Source organism: Anomaloglossus baeobatrachus, chromosome 6 (assembly GCF_048569485.1).
Source record: "Anomaloglossus baeobatrachus isolate aAnoBae1 chromosome 6, aAnoBae1.hap1, whole genome shotgun sequence".
Classification (NCBI taxonomy): domain Eukaryota; kingdom Metazoa; phylum Chordata; class Amphibia; order Anura; family Aromobatidae; genus Anomaloglossus; species Anomaloglossus baeobatrachus.
The window spans coordinates 78559891-78581775 of NC_134358.1; positions in this window are offsets into that span (position 1 = coordinate 78559891).

Sequence of the window (21885 nt, forward strand, 5' to 3'; positions counted from 1 at the left end):
CTGGCTGAGTGAGTACCTCCGTGCCGCAAGGCACAGCGCTGCCCCTGCGCCCCTGCACCCCACTGGGCCCCGGGATCACCAACCCCTACCCACGGAGGGGCAACACAACACCTGGCTGCTCCCATCACCATCCCCGGGATCCCCATCCAAAGCAGCGGTGGTGCAATCACCACAACCGTGGGTGGCGTCACGAACTATAACCCCAACAAACACCCCCTTTTTCACTCACGGGCGAGGAGTGTCGCTCGAGACACCCCGGGATCCGGCCCACAGCTCGAGCCACCAGGAGCAACTGCCGGACCCGAGCAGAAGGGGTGAGCGCGGTGTGCTGACACCCTCCTCCCCGCCCGCGACAACTTGGCGTCACGAACAGGATCTTACCGCTCTGCCGTCAGGTAGAGGTGCGCCTTGTTACCGCCGGAGGCATCCGGCAGAAAAATTTCAGAAGCCGCCATCTTTGGCGCGAAAAGTTCCCGCTCGAGCGTCTTCTCGAGCAGTAGAGGCGCGAAGGCCAAAACCCCGCCCCGAGAGAGGAGGGGCCGGAAAGAGCTAAGGGGGACGGAAACAAGATGTCTGCGCCCGACGGAGCCGCTGGAGGAGCGGTGGTCGCAGCCGCAGCGGCACCCGCGGATGGGAATGGGCCTGCCCAGGTCCCGGCCGTACTGGCGGGAGGTGCCGCGGCCCCCGCGCTTGCTCAGGTCATGCCGTTTTCCTTGCCCTATGCGCCCGGAGCTGCCTGGCTACCGCAGTATGACGGGAAACCGGATGCCTTGCAGGCCTTCCGGAAAAAGCTTAACCCGTTGCTAGAGCTGTACCCCCTGACTGATAAGCAACGTGCAGCGATAGTGCTAGGCCAGTTAACCGGTGCGGCGGAGCAGGAAGCGGAGACCTGGGCCGAGGGGGACCGGCTCTCTGTAGCCACCATCTTCGAGAAGCTACAGACTGCCTTCGAGACCCGGACGGAAGCTGAGCTGAGGATGCAGTTTTACCGGTGCCGGCAACGAGCTGGGGATAGCATTCGGGACTATGCTCTACGTCTGCAGACCGCCCTCCGCACGCTGAAGCGGGTGAACTCTATTAATGAGGCGGATAGCAACAAGATGTTGGTGGAGCAATTTGCGCAGGGGATGAGGTCCCCTGAGGATCGTAAACAACTCCGGCTGTGGGCCCTGGAACACCCTGATGTGGACTTTGCTGTGTTAAAGGAGCGGGCTATCAAAGCACTACAGCCCCCAGCTGCTGAAATTCTGGAACCCGTCCCGTGGCCCGTCGAGACAGCCCCCGTTGTGGCGGCTCCAGCCAAACCAACCTCCTTACTATCTGCAGCCTCAAGCAGCACAGTGGAAGAACTGGCAGCCCAGGTCCGTCGCCTGGACGGAGACCTTGCCAAAATCCTTGCTGCACTACAACCCCTGACCAGATCTCAGCCCCCAGCGCAGATACAGCTTGCTGACAGTCCTGAAGATGTTCCCTGGATGCAGCGGAGAAGCGCTAACAACCCGCGGAGCAGACCTCCAATCTGCTACAAGTGCCGTAAGCCGGGCCATGTTTACCGACAGTGCCCGTTAAACGAGCAACCCCTGGGGCCCCGGGCCAATCCTCAGGAGTAGAACACCGCGGCCCCCCGGACTGGCGAGACCGATATGTCGGGGCCCGCCCTATCATCCCTGTGGCTGTGGACGGCATACCCGTGATGGCTCTCTTGGACACTGGATCACAGGTAACTACCATACCGTACACATTGTATCAGCAATATTGGGCCACAGACGAGCTGGCGCCTCCAGACAATAGTATAAATTTGATTGCCGCTAATGGACTTCCATTGACCCAGGTGGGGTATAAAGAGGTGGCTATGACAGTGGGGCAAGCTGAACTGCAACATCAGGGCATGATTGTGATCATGAATGAACCCAGTGATCATAACCCGAAAATAGTGCTGGGAACCAATGTGATGGAACACTGCATGGCTGATGTGTTAAACCTTTTGCAACGGCTAGCCGCCACGGCGGCGGGGAGCCGGCAGAGGGCTGTGCAGCGTGAGATCCGCGCCCTGATGTACCGCCAGCATGTAAGCTCAACCGGAGGGGAGATTGGTGGAGTGCGAGTGATGGATGTTGCTCCATTGACTGTGCCCCCTAGGAGTGAGATGATGATCTGGTGTAGGGCAGCAGTAGGTCCTCAGGGGCGTGACTACCCTGCGATGATGGAGCCCATGCCTTCCGAGCACTGGCCCACTGTAGTGGCCGCCCGAGGGGTGGTAGATGTGAAGAAAGGGAGAGTGCCTGTGAGAGTGTTGAACTGTGGGGAGGAAGAAGTCAGGCTCCCCCGGTATGCCACCATTGCCAAACTGCTCACCCTGGACCCTCACACTATCCAGGAAGCCCGTCCATCCACACTCCCACCTACCACCAGCACTTCCCCACCCCAGGGGGACACCAAGGAGTGGCACCAACAGCTACATGTGGGCACTGATGATACCCCTACACATCACAGGGCAGGGGTACACAGGATAGTGCAGGAGTACGAACAGGTTTTCAGTAAGCACCCCCTAGACTTTGGGCAGATCAAGGGGGTCCAACACCACATTCCCACGGGTGAACATCCCCCTATCAAAGAGAGGTATAGACCTATTCCCCCTGCACATTACCAGTGTGCCAAAGATATGTTGAAGAATATGAAGGAGGCAGGGGTTATTCGGGACAGTTGTAGTCCCTGGGCCGCTCCGTTGGTACTGGTCAAGAAGAAGGATGGTACCATGCGGATGTGTGTGGACTACCGGAAGATCAACCAGATAACCCATAAAGATGCCTATCCATTGCCTCGTATTGAAGAATCTTTGGCTGCACTGAGAACTGCAAACTACTTCTCGACCCTTGACCTCACCAGTGGATACTGGCAAGTGGCCGTGGCCCCCGAGGACCGGGAGAAGACCGCCTTCACCACCCCGATGGGGCTCTGCGAATTCAATAGCATGCCGTTTGGGCTGTGCAATGCCCCCGGGACTTTCCAACGGTTGATGGAGTGCTGTTTGGGACATTTAAACTTCGAGACCGTCCTGCTGTATTTGGATGATGTGATTGTTTATTCCCAGACGTATGAAGCCCATCTGGAGCACCTGGCCGAGGTGTTCGCGTCCCTTGCCAAGTTCGGGATGAAGTTGAAGCCCTCGAAGTGCCATCTGCTGAAACCCAGGGTGCAGTATCTAGGACATGTGGTGAGTGCGGATGGTGTTGCCCCCGACCCTGAGAAGATCACTGCCATTCAGAGCTGGCCGAGACCAACCACCGTGAGGGAAGTAAGACAGTTCCTGGGTCTGGTAGGGTACTATCGGCGTTTTATAAAGGGGTACACGAAGATGGCTGCCCCCATGCAAGATCTCCTCGTGGGACAGACCAAAGGTGGTAGACCCATTGGAGCCCCACTGTTGTGGGAGGACAAGCATGAGGAGTCCTTTTGCCAGTTGAAGGCGGCCTTGACCGGAGAAGAGGTCCTGGCGTACCCTGACTATGGGAGCCCGTTCATCCTTCACACCGACGCCAGTAATGTGGGGCTAGGAGCGGTCTTGTCCCAGGTCCAGGATGGAAAGGAGAAGGTGATTGCCTACGCCAGCCGAAAACTCCGGCCGACCGAAAGGAACCCTGAGAACTATAGCTCCTTCAAGCTCGAGCTATTGGCGTTGGTGTGGGCTATCACCGAGCGGTTCCGCCACTACCTGGCGGCAGCAAAATTCACCGCGTTTACGGACAACAATCCGTTAACTCACCTGAACACGGCCAAGTTGGGCGCGCTGGAGCAGCGGTGGGTAGCCCGGTTAGCCAACTATGATTTCACCATAAAGTACCGAGCTGGTCGGGTCAACGTCAATGCAGATGCACTCTCCCGGATGCCCCATTTGTCAGAAGAGGGGTGTGAGGATGACGACCTCGAGGAGATTGAGTTGCCTGCGTTTCACCAGCCGCCTACTGAGAGGGTACAGGTATGTCAGCAAAGGGTGGATCTGGACCGGCGGCCCAGCCAAGAGTGGCAGGACGCCCAGGACCAAGCGCCGGCTGTCCGCCTTGTCAAGACTCTGGTGGAACAAGGCGCCATGGGAATGGACCCCAGTGCTCCAGCCGAAGCCCAACGCTTGTGGAAAGAACGGAAACGGCTTTACCTACGCCAAGGGAGGCTGTACCGTGAGCTGATCAACCCGAAGACCCATGAGAAAATATGCCAGTTAATCGTTCCTCAGGCTGATGTCGCTACTGTACTGCGGGCCTACCATGATGGTGCTGGCCACTTCGGGTGGAAGAAGCTGGAGATGCTGTTGAGGGAGCGGTTCTATTGGAGTGGGATGCGTGAATCGGTGGAAGCCTGGTGCCGAGAGTGCGGTCCTTGTACGCTGAGGAGAAAGGATGAGACTAGCCAGAGGGCACCGTTACATCCCATCGTCACCCACCAGCCGCTGGAACTGGTCGCCCTAGACCATGTTAAGCTCACCCCTAGCCGAAGTGGGTACACCTACGCGTTGACCATGGTAGACCACTACTCAAGATTTATGGTGGTCGTCCCCGTCAAGGACCTGACTGGTCGAACTGCTGCTCGTGCGTTCCAGGCTTATTTCTGCCGACCTCATGGGTACCCCGAGAAGGTGCTGACTGACCAAGGCCCGGCTTTTGAAGCAGAGGTGTTTCACGAATTCTGCCAGTTGTACGGCTGTAAGAAGATCCGGACCACTCCGTACCACGCCCAAACCAACGGCATGTGCGAGAAAATGAATCACTTGGTCCTGGGGCTCCTCAAGACGCTACCGCTGGAAGAACGGAACATGTGGCCGGAAAAGTTACCCGACTTGGTCGACATGTACAATAATATCCCGTCCAGCTCGACGAAGTGCACCCCAGCGTATCTGATGAGGGCTCGGCCTGGCCGCCTGCCGGTGGATCTGGAGATGGGGTTGGAAGCCCCGGAAGCACTCCCTTCAACGGCAGAGTGGGAAAGTCGGAGGAGGGCCCAGTACCGGCAAATCCAGGAGTATGTGGAGAAAAACCTCAGTCGAAGTCGAGAACAGCAAGAGCACCGGTTCAACCAGAAGGCGCCTGCAGGTCCTTTCCAGCCAGGAGATGTGGTGCTGAAACGGAAGAGAAAAGCCCACAAATTGGATGACCAGTGGGAGCAAGTCCCTTACGTCGTACAACCCACCGAGTGGGACAATGGGAAGACCTACCAGGTCAGTCGTGACCAAGGGGACACCCTGGCCACAGTTTCTCGGGACCATCTAAAAAAATGCCCCCCAGCGTTGAAAGCAGAGGCTGAAGTACCGGCTCCTCCACCAGTGGAAAAGGCAGCAGAGGTAATCCACACTGTAATGGGTGACTTCCCAGCAAACTGGCCTACACAGAACGGCGCGGTGATACTTCCAGTGATACTGTTCCCACAACCCGTGGATGAAGAAGTAGTGGAAGAGGTTAACCGTGAGCCAGAACCAGTGCCAGTGCCCAGGGATGAACCTGCACCCAGCCCCCCTGCACCTCCGCCTGCCCCACACTGTAGCAGGGAGGAGGAACCGATTGTTCCCTCTACCCCACTGTCTAGCACCACTGACACCGGGCCCCGAAGGTCCACCCGTTCCAACCTAGGTAGACCCCCACTTAGGTACAGGGAGACCGTTCTATGAGTGAAAGGGGTCCGCAAATGTAAAAGGTTGGTGTGTGTTTGTTTAAAAAAAAGTTTGAAAGTTTTGAAAAATGAAAAATGATTTACCGAAGTTTGTCACCTGATTGTCTGCTTGATTGAACCGGCCGGAACCGGCACCGTTGTCCCCGTGGGGACCGTTTAAAATGCATGGGAACTATCCATGGACAAGCCCGTGAACTCTGCAGGGCAACCACAAACGTTAGTGGCATGTAAATATGTTGGGTACCGTTACCGTTTCCGCAATGCCGCCTCCGGAGAGGCAGGTTGGAGGGAGGGCCCTGAGCAGAGCAGGCCAGGGCCCAGCCACCAAAGGAACCGGTGGCCACCCTCTGGAGGGCAAGGACAGATCCCGCTCGGGTAACTTGTGCTGGACTGTGGGTCAAGGGGTGCTGCCTGGGTTTTAGGGGCAGCATCAGGGCCAGGTTGCTTGGGTGGGAGAGAGCGGAAACCGTGACCGTATACCGTTGAAACGTTTAAGTAAATGTGCCTCCCGTCTTGGGAAGAGTTTTTGATTAAAAATGTATATTATTTACCGTTGATAATGTTATACCGTTTTACCTTCTCAGAAAAACAAAAAGGAAAATAAAACCGGTGTTGGACGGGCAGCCCGAGGACGGTCTGCGTTTTGCTAAGGGGGAATGTGTCGCCCTGGGCAAGCCAGGGGACACAGATAACAACACACACGCACCCCACATTCCCTGCAGGTACACCAGCTAACCTACAAATCCTTGTTGCCTTCCTCCAGAGGTTGATGATGCACACCAGGGGGTGGGCCAGGCGGTTGGCTCCGCCCACCGAGGAGCTCACAACTCTGGAGGCAGGAAGTAAACCAGGCAGTCCAGCTAGGGACATGAAAGAGTGAACAACAGAGTTGAGCCCAGGGAGGGCAAGAGTGAAGACAGAGTGAAGCCTAGCAGAGGGCTAGAGTAAACAGAGAAGTGAAAGTGGTGAAAGTAGAGAAGTGTAAAGGAGAGAAGCCAGTAAAGTGACAGAAGGAAAGAAAGCCTGAGAGCCCAGCTTTGTGTAGGGCCAGAACAGCAAGGTCAGCAGACAGCGGTGAAGATCTGCAGTGGGACTGTCTGGAGGTTGCTGGAAGGGCCGCGGAGGCTGTGTGTATCCAGGGCCTGGAGCAGTATACAAAGGGCAGTCAGTACCAGAGCAGGGGCTTTCGGATCCCAGCAAGGCTTGGAGTCGCTGTAAATTGCTAAATCCGTTAGTGAAGGGGACGTAGATCTCCCAACAAGCAAGTCCTGATTGACGGCAAAGGTCCAACCACAACGGGGAAACACCGCCACCGCCAAGGCACCAGTTTCCCAGGGCCGGCGCCTGCGGGCAAAGTGCAGAGCTCCTCCGGCCCAGATTGCAGCCGGGGAGCGGGTAACCGGAGGGAATCCACCGATACCACAAGACATTTCAAAGGTGCAGGGAAGAGACCGTCACCGCTAACTGCAGGGAACCGCAGCACCGTGAACCGTCCGAGGGACCCGTCCAACCAGCCGTTTGTTTACCGAGAACTGTGTCGTGTTTACTGGCTGAGTGAGTACCTCCGTGCCGCAAGGCACAGCGCTGCCCCTGCGCCCCTGCACCCCACTGGGCCCCGGGATCACCAACCCCTACCCACGGAGGGGCAACACAACACCTGGCTGCTCCCATCACCATCCCCGGGATCCCCATCCAAAGCAGCGGTGGTGCAATCACCACAACCGTGGGTGGCGTCACGAACTATAACCCCAACAAACACCCCCTTTTTCACTCACGGGCGAGGAGTGTCGCTCGAGACACCCCGGGATCCGGCCCACAGCTCGAGCCACCAGGAGCAACTGCCGGACCCGAGCAGAAGGGGTGAGCGCGGTGTGCTGACACCCTCCTCCCCGCCCGCGACAACTATACACATAAACGCTGCAGCCAATCAGTGGCTAAACATTGGCATAATTGTTGAAAGCAGCAATAAGCTGCTGTGGTGAAGTGATGTAATGGTGATGTCACTGTAACATGTCAGTGTAAAGTGGTACAGGGCGATAGTCGTGGGTGAGGTCTGCATCTTCTGTTGCACCCTGGCATGCTACATGGAAGAGGAGGGTCTTGGCTGGGTGTGTGGACTTGTGTCAAGAAGGTGTGTCATGCTAGGTAAGGGTTAATACCAGCCAAATTGTGAAAGGGGGGGTAGGTAAACCCTGTTTCTAAATAGGGGAAGATGGTGACCCCTGGTAAAACCTACCACAGACCCCTGACTCCATTGACATCCCTAGAAAGGTTCCGCACCTATACATCGATCAGGATACCTAGGCCCTAGCTGACTCTGAAACAAGCCTTGGGTAATAACCGGACAACTTATCTGCATGATGACTTTGGGAAAATGACAGCAACATATCACAACATATTACGGCAGGAGATTTCAAACCTCCTGCTTGCAATCTGGACAGCTTTGGAGTAAACTCTATCACCGGCAATAAACCAAGGGGAAATGCAGGTATATATAGACACAGGGAGTTGGGATAAGCATTTGCAACTTTAACTGCCAAGACATCCACAGGGTCCAAAAGGGGAAGAGGTACCCCTGACAGGGAAGATACATAGAATGCCATTGACATCAAGTAAGAAAGAATGGAATATCAAGAAGCAGTTTGTGCAGCCAAACACAGCGACCTTCTGCAGCCGAACACCACAGGGTTGTGTGTCAACCATGACACATCTGTGACAAGGTGATACGCCTATGCAGGCAACATGATGCCTTTGACTCTGGCTGACCAGGACCAGTCGTTAATCGAGTCATTGAAGGGGACCACCAGTTCTTTAAAAACAATACTTTATTGTATAACCATTTAATGGTAACTATGTACACAAGATATCATTTCTTCAAGAACACAAAGCATCTTCACACTTAAGCTGGTGTCACACATAACGACGACGACAACGACGTCGCTGCTACGTCACCATTTTCTGTGACGTTGCAGCGACGTCCCGTCGCTGTCGCTGTGTGTGACATCCAGCAACGACCTGGCCCCTGCTGTGAGGTCGCCGGTCGTTGCTGAATGTCCAGCTTCATTTTTTGGTCGTCACTCTCCCGCTGTGACACACACATCGCTGTGTGTGACAGCGAGAGAGCGACGAAATGAAGCGATCAGGAGCCGGCACTGGCAGCTGCGGTAAGCTGTAACCAGCGTAAACATCGGGTAACCAAGGGAAGACCTTTCCCTAGTTACCCGATGTTTACGCTGGTTACCAGCCTCCGCTCTTGCTGCCAGCGCCGGCTCCTGCACTGTGACATGTGGCTGCAGTACGCATCGGGTAATTAACCCGATGTATACTGTAGCAAGGAGAGCAAGGAGCCAGCGCTAAGCAGTGCGCGCGGCTCCTTGCTCTCTGCACTGTGACATGTAGCTGCAGCACACATCGGGTTAATTAACCCGATGTGTACTGTAGGAGAGCAAGGAGCCAGCGCTAAGCGCGTCTCCCTGCTCTCTGCACATGTAGCACAGCGACGTTATGATCGCTGCTTCTGCTGTGTTTGACAGCTAAGCAGCGATCATAACAGCGACTTACAAGGTCGCTGTTACATCACCGAAAATGGTGACGTAACAGCGACGTCGTTGTCGCTGTCGCTTAGTGTGACACCAGCTTTAGTCTCTTCACAGCTCTAACCTCACTTGTTCCTGCCTCCAATAACTTCACTGGTTTTATCATCACGCAGCTCAGAACCGCTGTACAGTCGGTGAAAGTCATATTTTCCTCCTGTGATTCTGCATCTTCTTCCTCTTAAAGGTATAATCTGCCAAAAATGGATGAACTTAGCTTGCAGGTTACTAACGCTTAGGGAGCTTCAGCCTGGGGCACTCATTTCAGCTCATGTTCTGTTCCTTTTTGGACAATTTACCTTAGAGAGCTGTAAAATCTGGGTCATTATGTAAGGGATCCTTTTTCTGAATCTGTCTCACTTGGTAACGACCCCTCAGTCAATCCTCTGACCCATCTCTCATAGATCGTCTGTATCTCAGTCTCTCTCCTGATGTTCTGGATCTCACTATCCTTTGCACTGGACTCCTCTCACTGTAGGTACACCCACGTCATGCAGCTCTGCTGACTAACCATACCTAAGGTGTTTTATTGTCACATGCTGGGCCCTATCTGCTCTTCCTACAAAAAACAATACTTTCCCTTTCCACTAGACCCTCCCACTGTAGGCTAGTCCCAAAAATTAACTGTTTCTTGCCACGATGAGCGGTGACATCACTCAGGTTATTTACAGTCACAGGCGGAGGACCGTGGGAACCTCCAGCTGTGACTGCAAATAACCTGAGTGACATCACCGCTCATTTCTGCGGCTAAGTCATTCTTTATCTGAAGCCACAGCGGACATGTTATGCGCTGTGCATTCAATATGTGTGTAGCATAGCTGGAATCGTCATGGAACCTCGTGTGGATTACGTAGGACCTGCAGGGGTGTTTTGGGGGTTAATAAAGGGACAAAAGAGGAGTTTTTTTGTATTTTATTTATAATAAAGGACTTAGTAATGGGGGTCTCATAGATGCCTCCCATTACTAATCTAGGGGTTAGTGGCAGCTGTGAGCTGTCAGTAAGCCATTATTATCCCGATTGCCTCTGCATCAGGGCAATTGGGAAGAGCCAATTAAAGTTCTGGGATTGTCATATCTAATGGATCTGATAATTCTGGGTGGCTGCAGGCTGCTATTTTTTGGCTGGGGGGCCTAATAACCATAGGTCTCCCCAGACTGAGAATTCCAGCCCCCAGCTGTCGGCTTTATCATGGCTATGTATCTAAATTGGGGGGCACCGCATGCAGTTTTTTAAAATGATTTAATAAAATAATTAAAAGGAAAATCCTCATGGGGTCTTTCTTATTTTGATACACAGCCAAGATAAGCAAACGGCTGGGAGCTGCAGCCTGTAGCCATATGCTTTATCTGTGCTGGGTATCTTAATATGGGAGGGACCCTATGCCAAATGTTTTATTTATTTATTTTTACACCAATACAGGGACACATACAGAGCTTGTGATTGAAAGCAATCAGACACGCTATTACATTGGGTGGGGGCGCTGTCTGACTGCAACCAATCACAGACGCTGGTGGGCGGGGGAAGCAGTGCATATACATGAGGTTAATGGGCGGCCACACAGAAGTAGTGTGAGCATCCCGGAATAAGTGTAACAGCCACGTGGGAGACTCGGTAAGTATAACATGCCTACTCTAATCCCCCTATCCATTTCTACCACCAATTTAAAGCGCCAGATTCAGGTCCCAATAGACTTATATGGGGACAGGTGTCAGGGCTGATATCTAGGATCAATTCTGGGAAGGAACTGTTTTGGGTTTTTTTTTTAAAACCCGGTTGGACGCGCCTATCTCGGGTAACTGCGGGTGCGCCCATCACTATTAAAAACTGTTTTCTCTGCTAGAGATCTAAAAGTTGTCTGAATGTTGAGCTTTGTAAAACAACGTTCACATCACTGATTGACAGCTTTCTGTATACATAGTGCATAAGCAGGAAGCAGCCAGTCATACATGGCAGCAGGTTTAGTAGTCTTCTAATGATAATCTCCTGCTCATAAAAGAGTAATTTTATAAAAACTACAGCAAGCAGCCCAATAAGTCACATATTGTTGGAATAAGGGTCACTGTTTCTATGTTATGCTGCTCTCAGATTGTATATCAAAAAATCTTTTGACAGATTTTCTTTAATGGAAAAATAGTGACTGCTGATTCTGTCCCAATCTAAACAGCAAAGCATACAAAGAAGCTGTACCTATGTCAGCTTAATGTGTGGGCTACAGTTATTTTCTGCACCTGTTAATTTTCTTTAGAAAGACAATGATCCCACAACAAGTTCATTATGTGAGATTCTGTTGTGTCATCTTTCATTTACATGACCCACATAAACGTTGATTGGTGACCACAAGCGGCAATGGATGAAAAGCAATGGCCCTTCATACATGGACTTGGGGGTCTTGATCAACCTTTTTGTCTAATCTATATTAGCCCTAATTGGGAATTCGCACATAATTTATGTAAAAAAGATGGTAATAACATTGTAATAATAATGGTTAAAAGATATCAAACTGTAGACATGGACCTGGAAATCCACAATTCAATGTGATCCTTGCCCATTGGATTTTTCAGTCCTGCTGATCGCCTAGCTCGATACTCCTGCTTGAAAAATTCTAACATCAGACCCCAGGCAAACAAATTGACACATAATTCTATGTTTAAACACTTCTTTATGTCAATCCAGAAGACTTGCATTGAGACAGATGCCGTGAATAACCAATTACACCTGTCTCTGGTTACACCTATGACCTCAATGATCTTTTTTTATGTACCGCAAAGACATGTTGAAAGAAGACAAAGGCTAAACAGCAGTGACGGGGTGGAAATAAGTCATGATGGAGACACACAGTAATGCAGAGCATTATTATACCATGGTAAAAAAATATAAAATGTGAAGGTTTATAGCACCATCTACAGGTCATAAAACAAAGATGGTACCAGGTGGGGCGCAGAAGAGAAACGTCTCCTTTATCAATGGTTAATTCTGAGATGTGGAGACCACACCTTGTTAAAAACTGCTTTCTTCTATCAGATTGCATGCAAAGGGGATTCAAAGTTCTGCAAAATTGCATTTTTAATTTTTGCTGCAAAAGTTAATCATTTGCACAATTATGTGATTTTCTAATTATTTTGTCCTGTCACCAGATTCACATATAGTTAAAATTTAACTAGTAGCAATAAAAAGACACTAAATGAAATTTATAAAAATAACTCACCTTTTATTTTGCAATGCTCTTTCATTGGTTCTTGAAGCTGGGATAGTGATGATTTTCATGGTAACTTTCTTTTGTCATCTATTTTCTACTTTTTATTTTTGGTCAAGCAGCATTGGACTAAAGCGGGCTTTACACGCTACGATATCGTTAATGTTTTATCGTCGGAGTCACGTTGTTAGTGACGCACATCCGGCGTCATTAACGATATTGCAGCGTGTGACACTGACCAGCGACCTTAAGCGACCTCAAAAATGGTGAAAATCCTTCACCATGGAGATGTCGTCCCAAAACCAAAAATCATTAATAGTTGATTATCGATGTGGTTCGTCACTCCTGCGGCAGCACACATCGCTGTGTGTGACACTGCAGGAGCGAGGAACGTCTCCTTACCTGCCGCCGGCCGCAATGCGGAAGGAAGGAGGTGGGCGGAATGTTACGTCCCGCTCATCTCCGCCCCTCCGCTTTGATTGGCCGGCTGCTTAGTGACGTCGCGGTGACGTCGCTGTGATGCCGAACGACCCTCCCCCTTGAGGGAGGGATTGTTCAGCACTCACAGCGCCGCCGCCGACCAGGTAAGTGCGTGTGACGCTGCCGTAGCGACAATGTTCGACGGGGGTGGGTGCTTTTGCGTACGATATCGCTAGCAATTGCTAGCGATATCGTAGCATGTAAAGCCCGCTTAAGGCTGTTTGGGTCTATATTAGTAAATGATTCTCCTTATATATAGACAATGTGCTCCTCCAGTCTTATTACACTTTAACTAGTGATGAGCGAGCACTACCATGCTCGGGTGCTCAGTACTCATAACTAGTGATGAGAGACAACTACCATGCTTGGGTGCTTGGAACTTGTAATGAGAAGCTGATGCTTGGGTGGGACTCAAGTACTGAGTATTACAGAAGTCAATGGGGATCTTGAGCATTTTTTCAGAAAATCTTCAGGAAAAATGCTTGAGTCCTCCATTAACTTCTATTATATTTGGGTACTCGAGTCATGCCCATCCAAGCATCAGCTGCTCATTACGAGTACCGAGCACCCGAGCCTGGTAGTGCCCGCTCATCATTGGTTACAACCTTTGCTGTTTTTGTACTGACAAGACAGTGAAATCTAATAAGATCCTAGTGACCAATGATTGGGTTCAATGCCTGCTCCATGTGACATTGTCTTCTGCTATGTCTTTTGGGCCCATTTTTATATAGGAGGGTGAATTCTCTTATACTTTGGTAAACAAATGTACGGTAACACTCTAAATGTGCTGAGTATCATAAGTTCCTAACTAAAAGATATTCATAAGTTACAGTTGTCCAAAATCTAAGTACTTAAAGGGAACCTATCAAGCTATTCATACTGCCCGAACTGCGAGGCAGATCCTGGTGGGACAATTGTAGTATTCCCTAAAACACCATGGCATTTCAGAGAAAATATACTTAAAAGATCTTGTCTAGTCCTTCTGTGCCCCTGGCCGGCACCTCCTAGCACCGCTGCAGGTGATTGACAGGTCTTCCTTGTCTGCACATATGTACCGCCCTGGCACAGACCGGGGTGCTCATATCCGGGGTGGTCGTGGCTTGAGGGGTCCGGACCCGGGCTCGACAAACACTCCGATACTTGAAAGGGGATTATTTACAGGGGAGAAATTTGTGACGCCACCTGCGGGTTGCGGTAATGGGAGTACCGCCGCTGCTGGAAGGAGTACCGGGGCACATAATGGGGGGCAGCAAGGTGTCAGTCCCTCCGCAGGTAGTGAAGGCCCCGGCCTCTGGGGTTTTTGGTGAGATGTTTGGGAGCGCAAGGTGCAGGGGATCAGAATACTCACTCTGGGTAGTCGTGGTGCTGGATGAGGATTATAAAGTAAACACTCATACTGAAGATAAACCGAAGTCTCTGTGCACCACAATCACTACGGGGAGCCCGTCCAGGTGTCCGCTACCACTGGTGTCACTTGGTAATCTGGAGCCACCTCTGTGCACAATTTAGTTCTCTGTGGTGTCCCCTCGGCTTGAAGCTGTTAGGGCCCTGCTCACTATATTTAGTGTAGGTGTGATCTTGATAGCTGGCACTTGGGATTTTAGTGGGTCACGTTACTGGAAAGCCTTATCCCCTGCGGTGTGCTGTCGCCTTCAATCTCTGAGCTCTTAGGGAAGTTTATAAAGAGACTCTCCCTCCCAGGTTAATTATCAGGATGATAAACTGGCTCCTGACCTAGGGTCCTGTAAACCGTCGTGCTCGGTACCGGTCAGTTCCTTTGGGTTTCTGATGCTGACAATCCTCCTAGACTATGTCCTTCGCACCCTTTTCCAATGTCACTGCCACCGGTCCCCGATTCCTCTGGTCCCGGACCACTGTCTGCGACCCAACCTCGGTCTAGCTCCCCGGGAACTACCACTGCAGCTCCTCACTCTTTCAGGGCTCTCACTCAACTGCCTACTTCCTCCCTTCCACCAGTCTGCCTGACTCCTAGGTAAGTGGCCCTATTCCAGCTTAACCAACCCACTGGTGTGTCTGACAGGTCATGATGTGAGGTGTGATTGGGATTTGTGGTGCTTATTGTAGTGACACCAGCTTCTTAGGAACCTGGAACCATGGGCGGTAGGCCCTGCACCCTGGGTAAGGATTGCAGTACCCTGTGGCACCCTGATATACTCAGGGGCGCCAGACATAGGGAGAAATGTATCTCTAGATAGTATAGTTTTTTTGAAACAGTGTAGGATTTCAGAGAATATATCGAGCTCCAATTGAGCATTCATGCTGCAAAGGGTTGGGAAGCATTAACTGGTAATAATAAGTGGGCATTGTGAGAAGGTTGACCATACAGCATATTTATATCTGGTCCAAAGAGACCACCCAAATGGTCGTATTGTCAATTACAGCATATTTGCCAACAGTTCTGATTTTGCCAAGACAAAAGTGGGCTTTCTGTGGGTGTTTCTGGACATTTTTGAATGTTCTGAGGAGGGGATTGAATATCCCAATTTTGGGCTTTGACATTTAAGTACCGTAAGTTGATAAGGGGAGTGGAAGAAAAGCAACTCCACATGTTTTGCTCCATTTAGCTCACAGAGAAATATTTTATTATATCTTTCATGGGACAACACTGAAGATATGAGTCTTTGATACAATGTAAACTAGTCTTTGCACAGTTTTTATATCTGTAAGTTTGGTGTGCCCTCTAAATAACTTTGGCATGCCCAATTAGCCATTCTCCCTCCCCAGTGTCATGTGACTCATTAGTATTACAAGGTCTCAGGTGTGAATGGGGAGGAGGTGTTGTACATTTGCTGTTCTCGCTCACACACATGCCTCATGGCAAAGAATTGGGATCTGAAAAACAAAATTGTTGCTCTACATAAAGATGGCCTAGGCTATAAGAAAATTGCCAACACCCTGAAACTGAGCTGCAGCGCAGTGGCCAAGACCATATAGCAGATTAACAAGACAGGTTACAGTCAGAACAGGCCTTGCCATGGTAGACCAAAGAGGTTGCGTGCACGTGCACTCACTTTAGGAGATGTCTTATTAATATAGACATATGAGTGCTGCCGGCATTACTGCAGAGCTAAATGCCCGAGGGGTCAGCCTGTCAGTGCTCAGACCATACGCTGCACACTGCATGGATGTTGTCTCAAAAGGAAGCCTCTTCTAAAGATGATGCACAAGAAAGCCCACAAACAGTTTGCTGAAGACAAGCAGACTAAGTACATGTGTGCCGCCCCACGCTCGGCAGCCGAGCCGCTTGGATCCGGACCTTCAGTGGGTGGCTCGAGGGTCTCCGGACCCGGGGGCCTCATGGTCACTTCAACCCAAAAGGGGATTGTGGTTTGGGGACATAGGTGTACGGCTGTGTTAAGTTCGTAACGCCACCTACGGGATGTGGTAAGGTGGACAGCAACGCTGGAGTTACGGGGCACCCAGGGGAGATGTTGTGCAGCAAGTTGTTAACCCCTCCGTGGGTAGGGATGGTGGCCCTGGGACCCGTTGGGTTTGTTTGGCGGTGCAGGGAGATGGGCGGCCGGAGGGCACTGATGTACTCACTATTAGTAAACACATGAGTCTCTGGTAAACCAAGGTGATGGTGGTCGGTGCCCGCAGCCGGCTGCAGTCTGGTCCTCCACCCGGCTGGTGGTCTCTGTCTTTCTCCTGCACCTGTGTTTGATGGTGGACTACCTGCGCTTGCAACTTCAGGAATCTGCTCCAGGCTTGTGGTCGCCTGAGGAGCCCGTTGCCCGCAGATGCTGGCCCGTGGGATCTCTGAGCTGTGGCGGTGGCCTTCTATCCCCCTCGTTGGGCTGTTGTCTTCAGTCGGGACTTTGGGTGGGACAGGACCTCTAGTCCTGGCCGCAATCAGTTAATTAGCTAGCCCCCAGTAGCTTCTGGACCTAGCTTCAGGGTCTGAGTACCCCCCTTTGTGCTCCGGTTTCCGAGTCGGTTCCCCGGGTCAGTACCGGCGGGCCACTACCCTGTCCCGGTTCACCTCGGTTGCACCCAGCCATCTTCCTGCCTCATGCAGATGGAGACCGCCCTCTGTCTCCTAGCCAGAGGCACCAGGGCTCCTACCCCGGCACCTGTTCAATTTGGTTTCTCTCCTCTGCTGCAGCTGCACACAGCTCCAGCCCACACACCTCTCCAACTTGAACTCTGAACCTAATCTGGCTACTTTCCTGGCTCAGGCTGTCTGAGACTCCTCTGTGGGCGTCTTCCAACTGCCTGGTTCCGCCCCCTGGTGTGTCCATCAAGCCATGAGGGGGGTGAGTAGGGACTGGTGTAATGCGGGGCACTATCTGTGACTACCTGGCCCGGCCAGGGCGTCACACATGGATTCCTGGAACCATGTTGTGCTGTCTGATTAGACCAGTAAAAATTAATTTGGTTCAAATGGTGTCAAGAGTGAGTGGCGGCAACTAGGTGAGGAGTACAAATGTAGAGTAGCGTGAGGCAGTAGTTGAGGGCCAGGGATTGAAATACATAGTCTGGGCTGGGAAACATGAGGAAATCCAGTAGCTTGATCCAAGAATTTTAAAAATTATATTTTTTATTGAAGTATAATTAAAAAGTCCATAAAGTCACATGGAGTGCTAAATCAGACAGAGGACGCGTTTCAAACGTCTAGTTCTTATTCAGTCTTTCAGAGACTGAATAAGAACTAGACGTTCGAAACACGTCCTCTGTCTGATTTAGCACTCCATGTGACTTTATGGACTTTTTAATTATACTTCAATAAAAAATATAATTTTTAAAAATTCTTGGATCAAGCTGCTGGATTTCCTCATGTTTCCGTGACCTGGTTTTGCCGACTTTTTCAAACCTTGCACGGTCCAAGGTTGGTGTCTCCTACGCAGGTGAGCTGGAACACAAATTTTTTTGCTTCTTATAGTCTGGGCTGGGTGTGTGGACTTCGGCTATGTGGGCTGGAAATCCATGTAGGCTGCATAGTGCCACTGATGTCAGCTGGCCAGAACCGGATGTCAACTCACACGGTCATGGAGACCATTAGTTCACTTTAAACCAGAACTCTTTTCTGGATGGTTTATTGTCGTTCACAATTGTACACTCTATATCCAAATATCTTCTAGAACATTATATTTTCCCTTTACTTTAACAGACACAGTTCAACTTCCCGCTGGATTGTGTCCAATCCAACTGGGCCGGTAAGACCCAGTGCAACCCCGTCCAGTCTGACAGTGTACACTGAGACAATCACTTTCCCTTCCTGCAGTCCGATATCGTCTTATCAGGTTTTTTAATAAAAGACCGCAGTAAAACTTTGCATAACCGGACATCTAACGGAACACCATTAGGTTGGTTGACTATGCCAGTTGAAGTTAACCCGGTATCTTGACAGTTAAGGGGCCTGACCAAAAGAGTCCCACGTCAGTAGAAGTTACCCAGTACCTTCATGGTTAAGAGGCCTGGATGTAAGAATCCTGTTCTCTGGCCTCTATAGCCTTGAGACACTCCATTCAAGGATTGCCTCTAGTTACAAAGCTGTTCACCCTTTGTCTCCGGCCTCCCTTGAGAATAATGATATCTTGCCTTCTTGCAAAAATGCACTGATCCTGTGAGTACCAGCTCTCTTGCAGCTCTTGCAGGAAGTGAGTCATTGTAGTGTTAGTGGTTATCAACTGACCCCACGCTACCATGGCAACACTATGGCAGCGGGAAACGGTGCGATCCCTGCCGCAGCCCTTTACATTACGCTGTCAGTGTTTGACAGCACGATCTAAGGGGTTAACAGGATCAGGTGGATCACCTTGTAACCTCACATGTCTGTTGACCATATCAGCAGACGTGTGGGGAATACCACGGGCTCGCCGCCAGAGCTAGCAGTAAACGGAGGGAGGCTACCGAGGAAGTACCAGTATGTCCTTAGTCATTAAGGGGTTAAAAAAAACCCCAAACAACATGAAATTCACGATGTGCCTGTTGAGTTAAGGTTAGAAGACCGGCGGCATGTCCGGACGAAGTATAAAATGAGGATTCTCAAGTTGTGAAGATTTGCTTTAATATAATGTAAATTGAATTAGGTTCCATTTAGCCCTTCTGACATGTAGGATGAAAAGTGAAAAGCCGCCATACACAATATGTGCCAAATGCTGCCCCCTACAGTGAGAAAGGTGTTGCCCGAGTCCTATATTGAATAGATCAAATTTAACAGCCCCCCCAGCATCATCCAAAAATAAACATCTTTCTTTACGGTATTTTTCGGATTATAAAACGCACTTTTCCAACCAAAAATTTAGGAGGAAAATGAAGGGTGCGTCTTATAATCTGAATGTTGCTTACCGAGGGGGATGCTGGAGAGGGGTTGCAGGAGAAATGTCGCGAGTGCTGCGCTGGAGCTGCGCTGTGCTTGGGCTGTGGGTCGTGGGTGCTTTCCCGTTCTGGAGCTGGCCGGGGTGGCGGGCTTCAAAATAATGGCGCCCGGAATTGTTGCGTGTGCAGATGGAGCTCTTGGCTCAAGATCTCATATGCGCACGCGCCACCTCCAGGTGCCATTTTCCTTAAAGGGAACCAAACATCAGGATTTAGATGTATGCGGTAAAGCCAGTGCAGTACTGGCACTATCAGGCACAGGCTGTACATACCATTAGTGGGCAGCTCGGGTGTTTAGGCTGTGAAATCCAAGTTTATTAAGTTTGAAAATCCATCCACTTTTTGATTGACGGCTGTATGTAAATATCTCTATTCAGAGACACGGCGTCGGAGTTGGCGCCTGCGCAAAGCGTTTATCTCCGGCGTCGTGTTTCTGAAGCACGCGGTACCTAGTATTGTTCATGAGAGGGCGGCGCATGCGCCCTCATTTCTTCAGATCTCGTTGTGACCGCGGGAGCGCGCGCGGTCACAACAGGACTGGAGAATAGCTGATCTTACCGATTAGCTGCAGCAGATGATATCGTAGCAGACGTCTGCTGCAGCTAATCGGTAAGATCAGCTATTCTCTAGTCCTTTTGTGACCGCGCGCGCTCCCGCGGTCACACCAAGATCTGAAGAAGCGAGGGCGCATGCGCTGCCCTCTCATGCACAATACTAGGTACTGCGGGCTTCAGAAACACATCACCGGAGATAAGCGCTATGCGCAGGTGCCAACTCCGACGCCGTGTAACTGAAGATTAGAAATTTGCATACAGCCAGAGAGAGGGAGGAACAGGCGGCGGGAATCATGTGCATAACCCGCCCGGACATTATCAGCGAGGTGCACACGTCAATCAAAAAGTGGATGAATTTTCAAACTTTATAAACTTGGATTTCACAGCCTAAATACCCGAGCTGCCCACTAATGGTATGTACAGCCTGTGCCTGATAGTGCCAGTACTGCACTGGCTTTACCGTATATACTAAAATCCTGATGTTTGGTTCCCTTTAAGTCTCCTGCTGGAAGATCAATGGACCAGAGGCGGTGCTTGCACAGATGAGATCTTGAGCTGAGAGCTCCATCTGTGCACAGGCCAACTCTAGGCGCCATAATTTGAAGTCTGCACAGCCAACATTTTCAGGATGGCGCCCGCAGCCCAAGCACAGCACAGCCCCAGCACAGAGCTCGTAGCCCCAGCACAGCTTCCCCCCAGCATCGCCCTATTCCACCACCGCCCCTGCCTCCTGTGACCCCGCTCAACCACCACTGCCGCCTGCTCCCGGTAAAACACCGCCGGATTATAAGACGGACCCCATTCTTTTTTTTACCTTTTCTTCCTCTAAATTTGGGGTGCGTCTTATTAACTGAAAAATATTATCATTATGTTTTCTTCTTTGTTAATAAATAATTTTATTTCCCCTTGGGATATTCTGTTTTAAACCTTTATGTACAATCTTTATAGGCCAAGAAAAGACAGGTTTGTAATTCCAGTTTATGAACAAGTGCTAGGAAACTAAATCAGGTGTAAACAGAGAAAAATAAAATATATGTAATAAACCGAAAGGAATCCTGAAAAAAAATTGGATAATGGAAAATCTGTAATGGAACATTTGCAGTGATGTGTTAATCAGCTATAGAAGGTTTGGAAATCTGTATTTGTCTGCTGCGGATGACCATATGTTTCCAAGATCGCTCTGCATGCCCATGAAGTGATGAAACATGGATGAAAAAAAGCAAACATTAACCTGGAGCATGCAATCAATTCCACCAGCAGGAATTTGGACTGTGGCAGATGTTTCACACTCAGTCTCACACACCAGGAGGAAAAAAAAAGTCTAAAAAATATCCAGATGGAACCAGAAAAAAGGTAAAGAAAGGTAATGGATCTGATAAATGTGTTTTCTCAGACAAAAACAATGCTACTCTCAGATTTCTCGATTTACTAGACATGACATTGCCTGTACAGTGCGAGGTGGAAAACTTGGATACTTTATTCTTAAAGGGAACTTGTCAAGTGCAATGTACATCCAGAGCCACGAGCAGTTCTGGGTGCATATTGCTAATCCCTGCCTAGCCGTCCCTGTATCTGTCACGCTCCCCGGGTCCCCTGCCCTGCTCCCCGGCTCACCTGCCACGCTCCTCGGCTCCCCTGCCTCGCTCCTTGGTTCTTCGGTCCGGTCTCCGCCGCTCCCCGCTCTCCAGCCTCCATTGCCTGCGCTTCCCAGGCGTCCTGGTCCCCGCTCCCGGCGCCCGTCGGCTTCTCAGCCCCAGCCCGGCTCTGCTGCTTCCTCCTCACAGCTTCCTGTTCTGGCTTCTGGCACCCGGGCCGCGCGCATGCGCATTAGGGCGCGCGCGCGGTCATTGACCCTTTCTTAAAGGGCCAGCGTCCACTGACAGGAAATGATGCACTCAGGTACAGGGCATAAAGGGGTTTAGTGTCCAAGTGGGCGGGGCCTGTTCTTCGTGTTTCCCAAGCTAGGAGTCAGGTCTCCTTGTGTTCCTGTGAGATACTCACCTCTCTCTCTTCTAGAGCCGATCCTGCCTTGCCATCCGGTCCTGCCGAATCCCGCACCCCGA